Here is an 18,611-nt window from a genome sequence, read left to right on the forward strand (position 1 = left end):
AGCCTCAGCGTGGCAAACTGGCAAGCACTCCCTACATTCCCATTACTATTCTGTCTTGTGCCTGTGTTTTTAACTTAATTTCCTACAAACTCCATGCTGCATCTTATCATTTGAATGCACTCATGTGAGCTGAGATGCAGCATTTGAAGCTAAGAAATAGTTATGTGGACATCAGCCTCAACTCAAAACAAAAGGAAGAACACATTAAACAATTATGTGAAAGCTAGATCTAGCAAACCAGCTTAGCTCTCTTTGTGTATCTGAGTTATTTGTTGAGGTTTACATTCAGGGTATGACAGTCTGCAGTTTATACTAACACTTACAGTTAACATATTAGTTTGAGCAATTATTTATGTTAGTATTTGCCTGGTTTCTATAAAATTCAGGAAACTCTTCATGTAGTTATTGATCATCTAGGGGTTCTTTCATAAATTTCTTGCTACTAGTCTTGTCTGTCTTGTAGAGGATGTTTGGTAAAGAATTCATATGTCTTTCCATAATGGGGTTGGCACACATATGGACTCACAGGGACTGTGGCAGCATGCACAGGGCCTACAAAGTTCTGCACCAGATGGGGTCCTAGAGCTGAAAGAAGAAGTGGACACAAGCCCCTGCTCCTAACCCAGAAGCAATTGATAGCTACTTGAAAATGAAAGAAAAAAAAAGTGTTTTTCCCATGAGAATCTCAATGGGAAAACAAAGCACTCTTTAAGCCAGGCTCGCATGCCCAGCACTAGATAGCCAACACAAAATAAACTCAATGGCACCTTTGGAGGTTCTTTGTCTCATAGAGTTGAGTTGAGACATTTTTTTAAACTTGACAGGTTCTTTGCATATATGTACTATGGCTTCCAGTTTTGTGTTTCTGTGAGATTCTCCTGTTTGGGAATGTGTGTATTCCTGAGTTTATACACGTTTCTTGAGCTTTTTCTTTGCCTCTTTTCCCCCTTTTTGTTTGTTTTGTCTTGTTTTAATATGTTTGTTTTCATTTTATCTTATTGTATTGTATTGTATTGTATTGTATTGTATTGTATTGTATTGTATTATTGTCCCTTACATGACTGTCTTCTAAGAAGAGACAAAGGGTGTGGACAGCATAAAATGGGAGGTGAGAAGGACCTGGAGGAGTAGAGGGAAGGAAAGCATGATCAGACTATATTGTATAAAAAAAATCTATTTTCAATAAAAAATTCATGTGTCTTTTGTGAAAGTGTCCATTGGTTGATACAAGATTTTAATATGTCCTTTTCTCTACAGTTCATGTATCTATATACTAACTGTGTTTATGATGTTTTCCATCAAATAAAAGACTTTATTGTAAAATATAACTCTCATTTACCATTTTAAATAATTGGAATTTGGTTAGAAAGATGGCTGAGCAATAACTGGCACATATTGTTCTTACAGAGGACTGAAGTTTGATTCCCAGAACCCATGTCAAATGGCTCACAACCACATGTATCTCCAGCTCCAGAGGGATCTGACACCTCTGGTTTTGACAGGCACCTGCACTCTTGTACATACACACACACACACACACACACACACACACTTTAAAATGAAATACAATAATTTAAAAAATTATCTGAAATTGATATTTTGTGTATTGCATAAGATGAGTTTTGCATGGGAATATGTCTCCCTGTGTAGACCTGTATAATATACACCTATTATGGTATAGACATCAAACCAAATAGGTGGGGAGGGATACAGATGGTTCTTGACTTAAAATTGTTCAACTTAATGATTTCTATGCTTTACGATGCTTCAACAGCAATGGACGTTCATTAGAAACCATCATTTGAATTTTGCATTTTAAACACTTCTCAAGGAGTGGTTTGCCACTCTTGTACTAGACCTTTTTTTTCCTGTAACTCATTCTTTTATCTACTACAATTGCTCACATGTTTTTGAAACAAACAGTTTCAGACAAAATGTTTATAATTTCAAAAAAAAGATCAATTTTATTTATTTATTTTTTTACTTTTGAAAAGTCAGATTTCCTGGTATATTTAATTAAATAATTACCAATAAATTTTTTTCTAGTTATTACTCAGTCGTGCATCAACTTTTCATTTAATGGTGTTTCACTAGTAGGATTTTTTACATGTCCTTTGGTTTCATTCTTTATTCCTAAGTAATGCTCACTTAAGTAGTCAAGAAAAGCTTCACAAACTTCATGTGTCATCACAAAATACCCTGAGTAGGTTTTTTTTTGTTTGTTTGTTTTTTTCAGAATAGGCTTAGGCTATAAGATATCTTTAACTCTACTCTCTAGTTCCTGGGATGACCTTACCAATTTGTAAAATTCCCCTTGTCAAAATCCTTTTATATTACAGTTATCAAGCTAGCTAGCTATTCAGTGTGTGTGTGTGTGTGTGTGTGTGTGTGTGTGTGTGTGTGTGTGTGTGTGTATGTGTGTGTGTGTGTGTGTGTACTTGTGAACAACCCCATAGCATGCCTGACGAAGACAGAGGACAGTCTGCGGGAGTCAGTTCTCTCCTTCTACCTTGTGGCTTTAGAGATCACCCAGGTCATCAGGCTAGGCAGCAAGTACCTTAACCCTCGGAGGCATCTCACAGCCCTCCATTTCTATTTCCTAATTGCCATTACCTATGTTTTATTTTGCTCCTATTTAGTGTCGTGTTTCCCTGATTCCTTGCCATCTTTATGTGGTGCAATGGTACTTGTGCATTTGAGAAGCCAGCTTTTATTCTTGTCATTCCATGCTGGATTCAGAGGAATCCCTTCATTAATCAGTACACTTAGAAATTCGTAGCACACAGAGCTCATAGATAAGCTTCCTTCCAGTTCTAGTTCTCAGACAATCTAGTCTGGTGTGTGGCTCACCAGGTGGATAGACCAAAAGCTTAGTACTACTAATATAGGCTTGGAGGTGGACCTAAAAGCTAGATATCAATGGTATGGGGCTTACAGCTTATCTTTTCAGGGGCCACTCTCAATCCTGGCTCCATGAGAGTCGTTTGAACCTCTGAACCTTAATCTGGACAATTATCCTGTACTGGAACCAATCTGCTTCTGACTCCATACAAATGAACTTGTAGCCCAACTCCATCAAAAGCTGAACTGGATCTTGGAGCTACAGGGAGCTGATGAAGGCCTTAATTTTGGAAGTTTTGAGCCCAAAGTGACATTTCCTAACCTAGGTTTATGGAGGCTTGCCTGGCACAGGAGCTAGTCCACAGGAGCTAGTCCACAGTCATGTTCAGCCTACGTCATATGTCCATGGTGTGGCTTGGATCACAGTTTGCTGAAGCAGGCCCAGTGCCAGGATCCATACCAAAGTTGGATTCTCAATTCATTGGCCATCCTAATGTGGTTGTTATCTCTATCCATGCTGTGTTGCAAGGCTTGGGGAAGACACGGCTGGATGGTGTGAAACTTCTTTTCTGCTGCTCCCAATGTTCCTTTTCTTTTCTCTATGCTACACCCAGATGATGGACTCCCTCATTCAGACTTCCGAACTCTTGTGAGTATGTTTTAAAATGTAGAGTTATCCCAATTGATAATTTTATGAGAGAGCAAGCACCAAAAAGTCCTATTCTGCCTGCTTACCACCCAGATTTAATTATTTCTCCTCTACAGGCAAAGTATTCCCAGACTGAGGTGTGAGCCAGAGTGAAGTGCTTCCCTTATCATGTACAAATCTTTGGGTTCAGCCCTCTACAATGGTGACTCTATCACTTCTACCACAGCATGCATGGGTCTCTGAGTTCTGTCCTCAATATACATGAGTCTTGGCATTGAATTCTTAGCATGTTTGAGTCTCTGGGTTCAATTCCCAGCAATGAAAAAAAAATCTCTAAAACATTTTAGCTTGGTACCAATATTAGCTCTGTCTTAGTCTCATTTGGCACTTTGACTCAGATGTAATGATTTTAGAATTAATGATGCATTCCTTATGAGAAATCAGTCAATAAAAAAGCCATGCTATTAGACTTTTATTATGCCCACAGTTACTGGCATTGTTTGAATAATTGTGTCTTACACAATTGTATTTGGAAAGAAAACACAAATGAAGTATAAATGAAATAAATGAATAAATGAAACAGGACTTTTTAAATTGTAAACATCTATCTCTTCATTGTGCAAAACATCATTGCTTGTACTTTGTTTTCCCAAACCTTTGAATGAATGCTTTTTCAAAATGTTTTTTAATATTTATCAGCAACTAATATCTGATAGACAGTGACTTCATGTGTGTGTGTGTGTGTGTGTGTGTGTGTGTGTGTGTGTGTGTGTACAGATTTTTACTATGATGAATACATCCAAGTGTGCAAGACTGGATCAGATCTGGTATCAGGGAAATAAAAAGTAAGTCAGAAACAATAGAAATAAAAACCAAGTTTGCTTTAGCCTGTCATATTTCTTTTGGTTCCATCATAGTCAAGGACTTGGGGAAAACTTTTCTTTGCACAGTCAAATCAATTCCAATCATGAAGAATTGATAAGCACATCTAGGGGAAAAATGTCATTTTAAAAGGACAAGTAGCTGACAAATATTATATGAGAGTAGCGAATAGAAGTAGCCCCAAGCCCACGATTCCCCGACTCCCCTGTAAGGGGACACATTTGTGAGTCTGCATGCAGTCTCCTCTGCATTCTCCAGGGGAAGGAGCTCCTGGCAAACAGCACAGCTCTTGCTGAAAGCTCTCCCTCCCATGTCCCCCCTGTCTACTGACAGTCCTCAATGTCCCTATGTTCAGGGCACTGGTAGCTGGAGATGAAGGTGTCCGGACGGTGATCACAGCTCAGGATATAAAGCTTCTCTCTTAATGTGTGTCCTCTCTATCTGGAGAGCACGTACCTCTGCATAAAAATTTTCCCTGAGAGTTAAGTCATTCTGTTTGTTTCTTGGCCAGCTTCGGTGTTCAGCTTTTGCCTAAGCTGTGAAGGCACATGCCTTTAATCCCAACCACTAGGGAGAATCAAAAGTTCAAGGCCAGCTTGGGACTCTTAGAGAGAGTCTGTCTCAAAAGACAAAATGTGAAAATGAAGGATGGGACTCTATCTTGGGGACAGGGCACTTGTGTAATAAATTCAAGGCCCCAGGATCAACCTCAGGACTGCAAAAATAAAATGAAATGAAATAAGAATTGAAAACTCTCCCTGACCTGTATTAAAATCCTTTCTTTCTCTAAGAATTAAATATTGGTTTTACAAATGACTTATTACTCCCCACGTACAAACACATAGACCACCAGAGAATATGGTACTGAGCTATTCAGATGTAATTCCTTTTTTAAAAGCATTTCCTATCATAATAAAAGCACAACGCTTGAAAGATAAGTGAACTTATGACCAATGCCATTAGATGCTTCTTAGACTTCCATCCATGATACTACACCTCTCTTACAACTGTGAACTCTAGAATTATTATTGGAGCTACATCTTCACATAACAGAGATTGCTTTGAAGTGGAAATGAGTGACCTGATGTCATCCTCACAGAAAGTAAGGAGACCTGGTGTAGGGGGTGGTCCTGACTCTTTGTCTTTACACCGTTCCTCTACCTTGATGACAGCTGGGCTTCCTCCTATTCACCCTCTGGCCCAGTCTAGATATTTGTGCTTCAGCCTTATCCTATCACCCAATCTTTTCCTTAACACCTGCTGGGATCCGAGACTCTTCTTGATTGCAATCTTGGTGTCTCTGCCTCCACCCTGCATGTTGATTGTGCTAAGTCAACCCGTCTACAGTTTCCTGGAGGCCATATTATGATTCAGGAAACACTGATACTGTGTCTTAGACTGTCACTCTATGCCTAATGTGATCTCTCAGAATTCATATAGTTCTGTGCTTTTGAGGTAGATAGATACATAGATACATAGATAGATATAATTCTTTTAAAATGCTGGCTCTAGGTTGGCTCAGTGGTTAAGAGCAAGTATTGCTCTTACAGATGACCTGAGTTCAATTCCTGGCACCTTCGTCAGGTGGCTCCACACTACCCAATACCTCCAGCTTCCAAGGGCACCCATTCTCATGGTCACATACACATACATACACATCCTTAAAAATTAAATGGAAAAGAATCTGACTCTGGGTCTAAAGTGCAATAAGAAAGAAAAGTGAGTCGCAGCCTTTTTAATGGCAATGATATTCCTTACACAGTACAATCCCTTATGATTTGAAGAATCTTTTCATAACATTATTTCTCTCTAAGTAAATTTAGAATGTGCCTGGTAATAATGTGGAAGCATCCTCCAAATACCAGTGAACAACCTTTAATAAGACATAAAAATTCTTAATATGTGTTGGTACTAGTCTCCCATAAGAACAGGTATTTCACCAGAGGAGCAGACCTGCCAACTAATCTTTAGATTAGAAGCTGGCACCAGGATTGTTCCTGCTGCTTCACAGAGAAATCAAAGCCAGTGTTCTGTCTTTTGATGCAGCCTTGTCCTTTTCCCAGAGTACTAGCTAATTATTGAGGATCTCCTCCAGAAGGATAACACCTATACCTGCATGCTTCTTGTCAATTGCCAGTGGTGTGGAGTAGAGCTGGTTGGTAGTGATGGTGCCACTCTATGTCTCAGAGAGGAAAAGGCTATTAGCAGGCTTGGTTTTTAGCATGCTACATCCAACTCTGCCTAATAAAACTATCCCCTACCCCAAAGCCACCATGTGTGATAAAATGCTATATCCTCAACACAATGGTATGGGTAAGAAAGAGTTCAAGACTCTGAAAAATAAAATCTGAAGCTGGCTCCCACTGCTTATGCTGTTACTGGTATAAACTTAGATTAAATCTGTCTCCAAGCTTCAACTCTCTCATCTACACAGTGGATCTGTTAGTACTGCTCATAAAAGTCTATGCAATGACTTTAAAAATGCAAAGCTGTGGGGGCTGAAGAGAATCTCGGAGGTTAAACACTCTTGCTGCTCTCCGGAGTTCCATTCCCAGCATTCATGTAGCTATAATGTTAGTTCCAGTGGGTTGACACCCTCTTCTGACCTCTGCAGACCTCTGTCCCCACATATGTGAGAACACACAGAGATACATACACCTAAATGAAGAGACAAAGCAAATATTTTAAACCTATAAAGCTGCATCTGAATAGAAATAGCTGTTATTTTTATGTTTATCCTCTGAGATAGGTTTGCAAAGATACAGAATGTAGCAAGGAGGAGCTGGTGGGAAGCAGCACAATCCGACTATTCCTCAGGTTGGTGTGGGAGGGGGCATGGGATGATTTCAATAACTTCCTGAACAGCAGGCATTGCTGAGTAGCAGAGGTGTTTAAAGAAATATTTGAGACCCCAATAATTTCTCTCATCTCTAAAGAGTTCAATATATAATAGAATTGAAATATAAATGAAATCCACACTCTTCTATTATCTCTTACCAGACAAATGCACAAGCATGACTAGGGGGCAGAAATATATATATATATATATATTGCTGGCCATAAGAGGAGAATGGAATTTTAACCTTTTGCTTTTCTATTTATTTTATTTGAACCAATAACATGACACAGAATGGTTTCAGTCTGGATGATATACTTCATGGAAGGTACGGAGGATAACACACAGATTTCTATCAAAAGACATTAAAATTGTCTTGCAAAAAAAAAAAAACCCTCAAATTCTGAGTTTCTGCCTGTAACCACTGACAAGAAAATGCAGCCACAGTGGCTCATGTGTGTTTCGTTTACCCAAAATATTGGTGAAAGTTGTAGATATCACACTAGCTGAAAATGGCTGTATGCCAGTAAACCAACCACGGTGGTCTGATCATTTCCAGAGTGCCTTCAGAATATCTGGCAGAGTGCCGTTCACTAGAGAGCCATGAGTCTGGAGCAATGTGAAGTTTCCTGGCCTCAGGTAGTCATCTGCGTTTCTGTTCACAAGATGATCCTCCCTCTGTGCCAACATTACAGGAGGGTGTGTCAATATGAGGCTCATAGATCTGGGCATTGAGTCCTGCTCCTTTTATTTTCTCCCTAAAGGTTCTCACTCTAGGATGGGACACTTCCTCGTATTGGAAATTTTCTGAGAATCTTCTTCCTTCTTTCCTCATGTGAGAATACCCATGGTCAGAAGTGGAAGGAGGAGGAGGAGAACAGCAAAGGCGTTTAACTTGAGAGATTCTCTTCAGCCCCCAAAGCTTTGCATTCTTTAAGTCATTGCACAGACTTTTATGAGCAGTAATAATAGATCCACTGTATAGATGAGAGAGTCGAAGCTTGGAGACAGATTTAATCTAAGTTTATACCAGTAACAGTGTAAGCAGTGGGAGCCGGCTTCAGATTTTAGTTTTCAGAGTCTTGACCAGTAAACACTTTCTGCTGACCGGTAAAGACTGGAAGCTGGGTGGTTGGTGGTACACGCCTTTAATCCCAGCACTTGGGAGGCAGAGGCAGGTGGATCTATGAGTTCCAGCCCAACCTGGAATATGGAGAAAGTTTCAGGACAGCCTGGGTTACACAGAGAAACCCCATCTCAAAAAAAAAAAAAAAAAAAAAAGAAAGAAGGAAGGAAGGAAGGGAGAGAGGAAACAAGTAAAGATAGGGAAAGAATCAGAGGCCCCTCTTATCTAGTCTTTAATAATCAAGGTGCAGGTACACCATGATGTGGCTGACGCAATTCCTGGAAACACAGAGGTGGTAAAAAACTCTCTGGTGAAGGAGAGCATCATTGCAGTGCATGAGCAAGGAGAGAAGCAGTAAAGAGCTGTTCTTCACCCACAGTCATGATTTCAGGTGCCTGACTTACCTAAGGAAGCATTCTGTCTTACAACAGAGAATCTGAAAGTCCCACGGGGGGAGGAGGTAATGAAACAAAGACCAGACTTCAGGGTGTGATGCCTTCCTGTCCCTTTTTATTTTGCTGGTATTTTCAACTAAGGCATTTTAAATGCACACGTATTTTGTGTGTCTTCAATGTGTCTGTCAACTAGAAAACAACTAGTTGTTGTTTTACAATACTGAAATACAGCCACCATCTAGTGGCCAAATCTGACTACAACAGACTTGCACAGTTGTGGATGAGAACATTTCACATCATTTTCTGCATTTTTTTAAAGATAGAGTTCAGTGAAATTGGAAACCATGGTACTGACAGGACCAAAAAGGAAAAGTCTCTTCTCTAAGATTTCAAAGCACTCCCCCAAACAGCCCAGGCTGTTGCCAAGACAACAGGCCACTCTCTAAACACTGACAGCAAGGCCATATGGCAAAGACAACACCCACACAACTCATTGAACATGAAGAGGTCGAGCTGATGCCCACATAGTCCCTACATTCCAGTGTCTTTGGTACAGGAAGATACTCTACAGACTACCAAAAAAGAAACACAAACACCAACCCAGCCACAAAACCTTTGATCTGCAATCTTTCTGCCTGAAAAATATGCTAGGGCAATGGTGGCACAAAGCTTTTGGGAGTAACTAACCAGTGTCTGATTTGACTTATGACCCACTCCACAAGATGCACCCAATACTCAATACTGCTTGGGTGACCATGAACTAGAGACCAGATAGCCCAGTGACCTAGGGCAAAACCAAATACTACTTGTCAAAGACAAACAAAACAAAAATAACAATTATATGACTCCTAATGATATTCTGCTATATTCACAGATCAGTGCCTTACTCAATCAATATCAGAGAAGCTTCCTCCTGCAGCCGATGGGAACAAATACAGAGATGTATAGGCAGACATTACACAGAGAGTGAGATCTTGGCACACATAGCTCTAATTGGGATGTCTCCACCAAATACCCACCCCTTCTCTGTGCTCAGGGAGCCCTGTGGGAGAGGAGGCAGAAAGAGTATAAGAGCCAGAGGTGATGGAAGACACCAGGAAAACAAGTCCCTCTAAATCAACTGAGCAAACTCCTATAAGCTCATAGACTGAAGCAGCATGGACAGCTTGGTTCTGCACCAGGACCTCTGCACATATAACACAGTTTTCAGTTTATTATTTCTATGGGACTCCTTAATGTGTGAATAAGTGAGTATCTGATTCTTGTGACTTCTCTTGGGGGCTCTTTACTTGCTGTTGGTTTGTCTTGTCCAACTCCAACACAAGGGTTTTTGTTTTATCTTATCATATCCTATTGTACTATCTTTGGTTGTTGCCACTTAGAATCCTGTTCTTTTCTAAGAGACAGAAGGAGTAGATCTGGATGGGAGGGGAGGTGGGGAGGAACTGAGAGAAGTAGAGGGAGGGGAAACTGTGATCAGGATTAAAAAAGAAGAGGAAAAGAAAAGAAAAGAATTTCAAAGCACAAATTCTGGAAAAACGAGGAGTTTGGGAGTAGCCACAATGGATTAATGACCAGCGCCTTCTTGTGGGGTTTTCTGGCCAAAAGTGACTTGGCAATACCTTATTAAAAGGGTAGAAATTTCCACTAGTTTGGCTCTTTGTCTCTGTGCTTTTCCCAATCATGGTCTCAACAAGTCTCAATCATACAATCCTTCCTCTTTCTCGCCAATTGGACTCCTGTAGCTCTACCTGGGGCCTGGCTGTGGATCTCTGCATCCACATCCATCAGTAGCTGAAGAGCCCCGAACTGGATCAGACCCTCTGGATAAGTGAGACAATTGAATAGCTTGAACTGTTTGGGAGGCACCCAGGCAGTGGGACCAGGACCTGTCCTTAGTGCATGAGCTGGCTGTTTGGAACCTTGGGCTTACACAGGGACATGCTCAGCCGGGAAGGAGGGGACTGGACCTGCCTGGACTGAATCTACCAGGTTGAGCTGAATCCCCAGGGAAGTCCTTGCCCTGGAAGAGATGGGAAGGGGCGTGGGCTGGGGAGAGGGTGAAGAGGGAGGGAGGAGGGAGGACAGAGGAATCCGTGGCTGATATGTAAAATTAAATTAAATTATAAAAATTTTTTAAAAAGGGTGGAAACTTGGACAGAAGATACAACCAAAGAGTCTTTAATATTTGGTATCTGTACTCCCATAGTCAGTGTAGCATGACTCACAATAGCCTGGATACAGAACAATCCAAATGTTCATGAATTTATGGATAAAGATACTGTGGTATATACAAAAGGTGAAATGCTACTAGCCCCTCTAGAAAAGGGAAATCCTGACACCTGCTGAGCGGATGAACCAGGGGCCATTATGCTAATGGCAAAGAGTTGACCTCACAGGAGAGGGGAGAGTAGTGGTTATTAGGAAGTGGAAGAAAGGGAGAACAAAGAGAAGTCAGAAAATGAGTACTAGCATGCCTACCAAGTTCTACAACACAAAATCGTTTACAATAATCTTACTTCGAGATTTATCACAAAACAATGACAACTACAATTTCATGAGCCCATGCTTACCTCTGAATTCAAGCTGCATGGCTCTTATATGGCCACCATGCTTCAAAGTCTTTGTCATGTTCTCTTAGGCCTTCACAATCTACCAGCTGACCCTATCTTCCATCTTTTCCTCCTACCCCATTGGCTCCTGACCAGGTTAATCCAACCACAGTTGTCTGATTGCTATTCCTTGACTCAGCACATTTCTGCCTCAGAGGCTTTGTATCAACTCCGTGTTTTCAACTAATTAGTTTTTCTTCCTTTCACCTTAGGTTTCTATTGAAATATTTCTTCAAAGACACCTTCCATGACTCATCAAACTCTATGTTCTTGTTTGTTTTTTTTAAACTGACTCCATTTTTGATACATGTTATGATATTGAAGTTATATTATTTAACATGGTTTTTTTGTTTATTTTTTAAAGATCTGTTTTTATTTTACATGGGTAGGTGCTCTGCTTGCATGTGTGTCTGTACACCACATGCATGCTGAGCCTAAGGAGACGAGAAGAGAGGATTGGATGCCCCGCGACTGAAATTAGACACAGTTGTGAGCTACCATTGGAATGCTGGGAACAGAACCTGGGTTCTCTGCAATAGAAGCAAGTGATCTTAGCCACTAAGCCATTTCTCCAGACACAGTGTTCTAGTATTTATTTCCAGGTTCAGAGACAAGCTCCAAAACTACAGTGCAAATGCCATAAGGGGAGGAACTCCACTGTGAGCCACTGTACCCTGGAGGAGTGACGGCCTAGGGCTGAATGAATAAACTTAGCAAGTACCCTGAAGTATCTGGACAGAGAAATAGTGAGGCAGGCCAAAGCCTATGTGGATTCACAGCACAATGAGGCTGAAGCGCTGATTCCAACAGAAGAGAAAGTACCTGGATGAGTGCTGCTTACAGTATGGTAACCAAGAAGGGATAATACAGCAGTCATTGGCTTGAGGCTTAGTCAACTGTTAGGAGCTGGGGCTCAAATAACAGACTACAGGGCTCTCAATTCAAACTTTGGTCATACCAAGTGGTCTTTGGGTCTTTACCCCAACATTTTCTCTATTCTCTCCTTCCTACACACCAGTCTAGTATCTTGACAATGGCTAGAGGGTGGGATGGCCTCAGGACAGGTAGCTTGCAGACTCCATGTTTCCTGTGGAGCCCCAGAGGATCCACCATGGTGCAGAAGACTACCCTTCTGAGTTCTGTTCTAAGTGAGGAACATGACTGTCCCAAAGGGCCTCAGCTGAGAAGGCAGACAGATCCAGAACCCTACCCTGGATTCCAGGAATGCAGTTGGCTACAAATACTACACTATAGATGGAGGAGAGGTTGTTGGAAAGTCTGCTGGGCTTTGTAGCAAACAAGTTCTCAGCCCCACTGGGAAAAATCTTTTCACCCACTTAAAAGAACTTAAGAATGTCAACACCAATCATCTGTGCAGTCTGTAGTTTTCAAGTTTCATAATGTAGGAAAACATCTGTGTGGGAGATTTAAAGGGCTCATTCAGCGTTTGGATTCAGCTGAGATAGGCTTGTCTGGGTATGTGGACTTCTGCATCTGTGCCAGGGTTCTTAGTATCTGCAGCACACTTTGGCCTGTCACTCCCCTCCACCCCACTCTCTTATATCTTCTGAGAAGTGCACTCAGTAGGTTTTCATTTATTATATTCACAAAACATTTTATTATAGAATATTTCAAACAGTATATCATAACGAAGCTGCATGAGCTATGAGACTCAACAGTCACCCCTCTACTGAAGTACACACATGGTATATGCTTTGATTCAATCTCCAAAACAAAGTTTATATGGACCAGAAAAGAGACTGCAACTTTTATCTTAGGAGTCTGTGACTTGGCCAAACACATATATCTTCTTGTTGAATGAAAGCTAGAACTAATTGTTTTACAACTGCCGGCTTCAGAGCTGAGACACTGGATGATTTTTCGGCTTTCTTTCCTTTGTGAAATATTTGGATATTGATCTTAGGGCCTCATATATGGTAGACAAGTGCTTTACCACCAAGATATGTCACAGGACTCTTTTTGTTAAGAGACAAACAAACAAAAACAAAACAAAAAACTTTCACACATATTCTAAGTTGCCCATCTCTCCTCAGCTCCAAACTGGGAATGGAAGCCAGCACGACTGGTCTTTTAGAGAGTCTGATTTATTTCTTCTGAGGTTAGGGGGTGGTACATTTAGAATTATTTCTGTCCGCATCTGACAAGAGACCTTTGTAAGCCCACAGATTCTCTTGCAATTGAATAGTTTACTGACACGAAATCTCAATGTCCTTAAAAACCTAAAGTCATGAAGAAATGGCCACAAATATGCCTGAGAGAAAAGCAGAGCTGCCGGCCAGACAACTGCAGTGGCCAAACCCTTCCAACATCTGAGCTGTCAGGCAAACAAGTGAAATGGCAACGGCTGCCTTGGGCTGTCGCAAGGGTGATAAATGAAACGCTGGCCAGCGGCTCATCTATTTTCTCTTTAAACAGTTAGCCTTCATTGTGTGGGACTGCCTGCTGCAGGTGGTGCCGGCACACATGCCTGTGGCTGGCTGAGTCCTGGCCCATTTCAGCTACTTACTACCTCTGAGAAAATGCAATTAGCACCCAGCATGTAGGGGAGTGGCCAGGGGTTTAAATAGGCTACTATAGGCCCACAGCTTTCCTACTCCTGGGGCCCTGCTGGACCAACAACAAATATGGTGTGAACTCAAGATAAATTCTGGAGGCAAGTGATGTGAGGAATCAGTCCCGGATTTTCTCAGTACATATAGCAGAGAAAAAAATTAAATCTCTTAAATGCGTTTAGAGGCAGACATTTTATTCCGTTCAACATGGCATGTGTCCCTGTGGTATGAGTTGAAGGAAGTATAAGAACACATGAAAAGGAAGACTGGGAGTGAAGACAGAATGCCAAGAAATCTCAAAATAAAAAGAGATTATGGAAAGAAATAAAATTAGTCATTTTTTTTTTTTAAATTCAACAATTTTCAGTTTCCAAAAAATAAAGTGGTAAAGGCTTTGGAGTATCTCACAGAAAATTTTCAATAAAACATGACAAAGATTCTCAAGGAGTAAGTTTAGTTTCCAGAGGAGACATACCAGATGAAGGGAATATGTCAACATGATTTTGTTACTCTGGCTCAGAAAGACAGGACTATCAAGATACTACTTTAAGTCAATAAAGCAGTACAAAGAAAACTTCTATTTTATTTTCCCTTTGAGTTCACAAAAACATACATCCTCTGCTCTACTCCCTGCCCACTCCCTCAATGATAACCCTGTTTATTTCTGCCACATCACCTCCCATGTCATCCTTGAGTGAGTCATCTTTTCTTTGTCGTATGGCTTATCACTACTTCAGAGTTTGACTATAATTTCTTTGGACTATCTATCACTCAGTAGAACTGTATTTTTCCACACTATATTTAATACTTCATAGAATTTGTTCCTTCAAATTAACTGATGCAAAACAAGGCAAAATCCAAAGGGCAATTTTTTTGAAAAAAAAAATCATATATTCTCTTTCTTAAACAATCTCCACCTCTAATAATTCCAGAGGGTATATGGAACAGAGGGGTATTTCCTATGAATCCACTAAAATCTTCCTCCATTATTCTAGAATAAATTGATAGCACTCAGTTTATTTTTAAAAGTGTTTTCAGGCTTTGCTTCTTCTCTTCCTCCCCTTCCTCCCCCTTCCTCCTCTTCCTCCTCTTTCTTCCTCCAAAGGGCCTAGAGAACCCAAGGCACAGAATTAGGAGGCTGCCTGGCTTAAGCCTTCTTAGGGACCAAGGTTGTGGTTGAGGTCATGGTCAAGGTTGCGGGACTCAAGGAAGTAAAGCCAAAGACAAGGAGTGGATCTCTATCACCAAGCTGGGCTGCCTGGTTAAGGACATGAAGATCAAGTCCCTGGAGATCTACCTGTTCTCCCTGCTCATTAAGAAACCCAAGATTACTGATTTGTTTTCTTGGGCGCATTTCTGAAGGGTGAGGTTCTAGAGATCTTGCCAGTGCAGAAGCACACTCCAGCTAGCCAACAGACAGGTCCAAGGCTTTTGTCACTACTGGGGACTACAATGGTCATGTTGTGCTAAGTGTTCCAAAGAGGGAACCTCTGCTATCAAAGGGGTCATTATATTGGCCAAGCTTCCCATTGTCCCTGTGCAGAGAGGCTACCAGGAGAAAAAGATTGGCAAACCCCACACTGTTCCATGCAAAGTGACAGGCCGCTGTGGCTCTGTGTTGGTACATCTCATCCCTGCCCCCAGAAGCACTGGCATAGTCTCTGCTCATGTACCCAAGAAGCTGCTGCTGATGGCAGGTATTGGTGACTGCTACACATCAGCCAGGGGCTGCACTGCCACCCTGGACACCTTTGCCAAAGCCACCTTTGATGCCATCTCTAAGACATACAGCTAACTGACCCCCAGCCTCTGGAAAGAGACTGTGTTAATGAAGTTTCCTAACCACCTTGTGAAAACCCACACCACAGCCTCTGTTCAAATGACCTAGGCTCTATCTGAGGCCATCACACAAGGATTTTTATACAAGAAAAATAAAGTGAATTAAAGATTTTTTTATAAAAGCATTTTCTGTTAATTGCTTATTTAGAAATTGGATTTCATTTAATACTTTTGGCCTCAATTTAGATGACCTCTTTTTATACTCTCCTCATTCTCTCCAATATCTTTCTTAAAAGATCTTGGTTAATGGAATTTTTTCAGTATCCGTAGCTGTGGATCTCATGTCCAGGAATGATCTACAAGTGACACCTTTCAGAGTTAACTTCTGAAGGGATAAAGCACCATATCCCTTTCAATCCCCTCTCAGCTTGTCTGACAATCATGGTTCTTTGAAGAATCATCTGAGTACTCTCTTCTGGATTCTAGAACACTCTAGCTAACAGGGACAGACTTGCCCATACTGCCTCTAGATTCACTTCCCTTGTTCTACCTAATCAAAATAGGTTGACGCCACAAAACACAGGCCATCCCCAAAAAATGCGTAGGAATTCATTTGCAAAATGTATATTGTAAATACAACAATTTCATTACCAATTTTCATTTTTCTTTCAGTGTGGCCTGAGAAGTTGTTTGAGGGAAGTCACTGTGAGAGATCCTATTCCTGCCATTGGGTAATAAAGATTGGTATAAGCATGTGCACCACACACATGCACACCAAAAGCCTTGCTTAGAACATCTATAAAGTTCCCACCCTCTCAGTTGCTCATAGATATATATTTACCAAGAATTAAACCCTCTAAATATGAGAATTCACTTTCCAATGCAAAATATTAAATTAATAGATGCACCCTTGTCTTCTCTGCTGACTTAGAACAATGGCATTTATAAGATACTATTTGAAGATCACACCGGAGGTAAATTAAAACTCTTTTTAGTTTTATTTATCAGTTGTTCACTGCTCTAGAGGTGGTCGGACCTGGGGGAATGGAGCTGATAAATGAGGTAGGCTAACGTCTCATACAATAGCCAACTTTATTCAGCACATCAGACAGTTTATACTCTCTCTGAGGGTTAAAATGAGTCAGATTAGTAGAATGTGCAGTCATAGGAGGCATATACACAAATAACAATAGCTAATTGTAATGAATAATCTGAAGTGACCTCACTTCTATCCACCACACATGGGAGGGGTACAAAAACATAATCCAAGGACATTTTGTGTTATTTGAATCTTGAAGATGGACTTAGCTGTCAAGCCTCTGTGGCTGAAGAAGCCAGTAGGGTCCAGTTCCACCCTCCATTTCTCTGTAGCACATATCACCTGATGTTCAGCCAGTCTAAAAGAAAAACAGTTTAAATTCTACACGGATAGTCTAGGGTGAGCTATGCCATAATCTGGTGGGTATGTTTTTTTCCAAGTCTGGTCACTTTTCAGTTCAAACTATGATATTGATGTGAAGGTCATCTGATATTTAATAGATGTTAGAACACAAACACATTACATTGACTCCCCCAAACCAGAACCCAATCTAAATCCAAATCAATAAATGATTGGCTGGTTTTATATATATAACTTCTGTCTATAAATATATTTCACATATTTTTCTTACTAGTGTTAAAACATTTTTAATATTTATTCATTTTGTTTGTATATGAGGGAGGTGGATGTACATGGAGGCAGGTCAGAGAAGAACTTAGAGAGGCTGCTCTGGTTTTCTCATCATGTGATTCCATTATGTGGACTTCAGGGATCAAACTTAGGTCTTCAGCCTTGGCAGCAAGCATCTTTGTGCACTGAGCCATCTCAGTAGCCCTCGCATTATTATTCACATTATTCATATAATTCTTATCATTTTTCTTAGGTGAGTTCATCTCATTGTCCCTGCTGACTACTGGAACCTTGATGTTACATCTGTAACATGCAATGTAACAGGAAAGTGAAAGCTACAGATAAAGATATGTCCTTTACTATAGAAACATTCTTCTGAAGCTGATCACAGCTGCTTCTTACATCCTGTCTGAAATCCACACACACAGCATTGTGTGAGGCAAGGAAACCTGGAAGATAAGGTAGACATGTACCTTCCCCTTCACTTTCTCTTTCAAGTTCAAGTCTCATCCCCCCAGAGTTTTATTTGACTTTGCTAGTTCTCATTCCTATTCTTCACTCTGAAATTCCCACTACATTTAACATGTGTCAGGCAGTTTAACACTTAATTATGTGCTATCTGCTAGTGTTTCATACATGCTAAGGTCCTACAGGGCATAGATGTCTTACATTTCTTCACAAATCCACACAGTCTCTATAGCAGTAAGTGATTAATAATTGAGTTTCCTTTTGTAGTGCCACCTGGAGTCGTTATATAAGGACTTTGAACGTAGTTAGAATGGATCTACTTAATGAACATATTGGAAAGAGGGAGGTATGATGTCCATGAACTTAGAAAGTATGTGTGTATATGTGTGTGCAGTCTTGCATGCACATGATCTTTAAATGAATAAATATAACCAAACATTGATCTACAGATGGTGGTGACCATTGCATGTATGTGAACATGAACATGTGTGTTTGCACATGTATTTGAAATTAGCACCCAAAAAATGAACCTATGGGTTATAATTTGGAAGGCATTTGTTGATTGCTATTAAAAAAAATGCTTTGTCGTCCCATTTGTCTTAGAGTTTCATCATTATAATAAAAATACTGAAAAAACAAACCAGAGAATCTGACACAGGCAATTAAGTCTATGTTGGTTTGAAGGGGTTAGTACCCAGAGTCACAAATATTATGTCAGTATCCTATTAATAGCAAAAATCAATGCACTTACCCTTAGCATCATTTAATCAAAAGGGAGCCC

General features: G+C 40.5%; 1 pseudogene; it reads left to right on the plus strand.

Moving 5' to 3' along the window:
- Positions 1–15,106: 15,106 nt before the first annotated feature.
- LOC118593832 lies at positions 15,107–15,802 on the plus strand (annotated as a pseudogene).
- Positions 15,803–18,611: the final 2,809 nt, after the last annotated feature.

The sequence above is a fragment of the Onychomys torridus genome, chromosome 12 (genome assembly GCF_903995425.1).
Source record: "Onychomys torridus chromosome 12, mOncTor1.1, whole genome shotgun sequence".
Taxonomy (NCBI): Eukaryota; Metazoa; Chordata; class Mammalia; order Rodentia; family Cricetidae; genus Onychomys; species Onychomys torridus.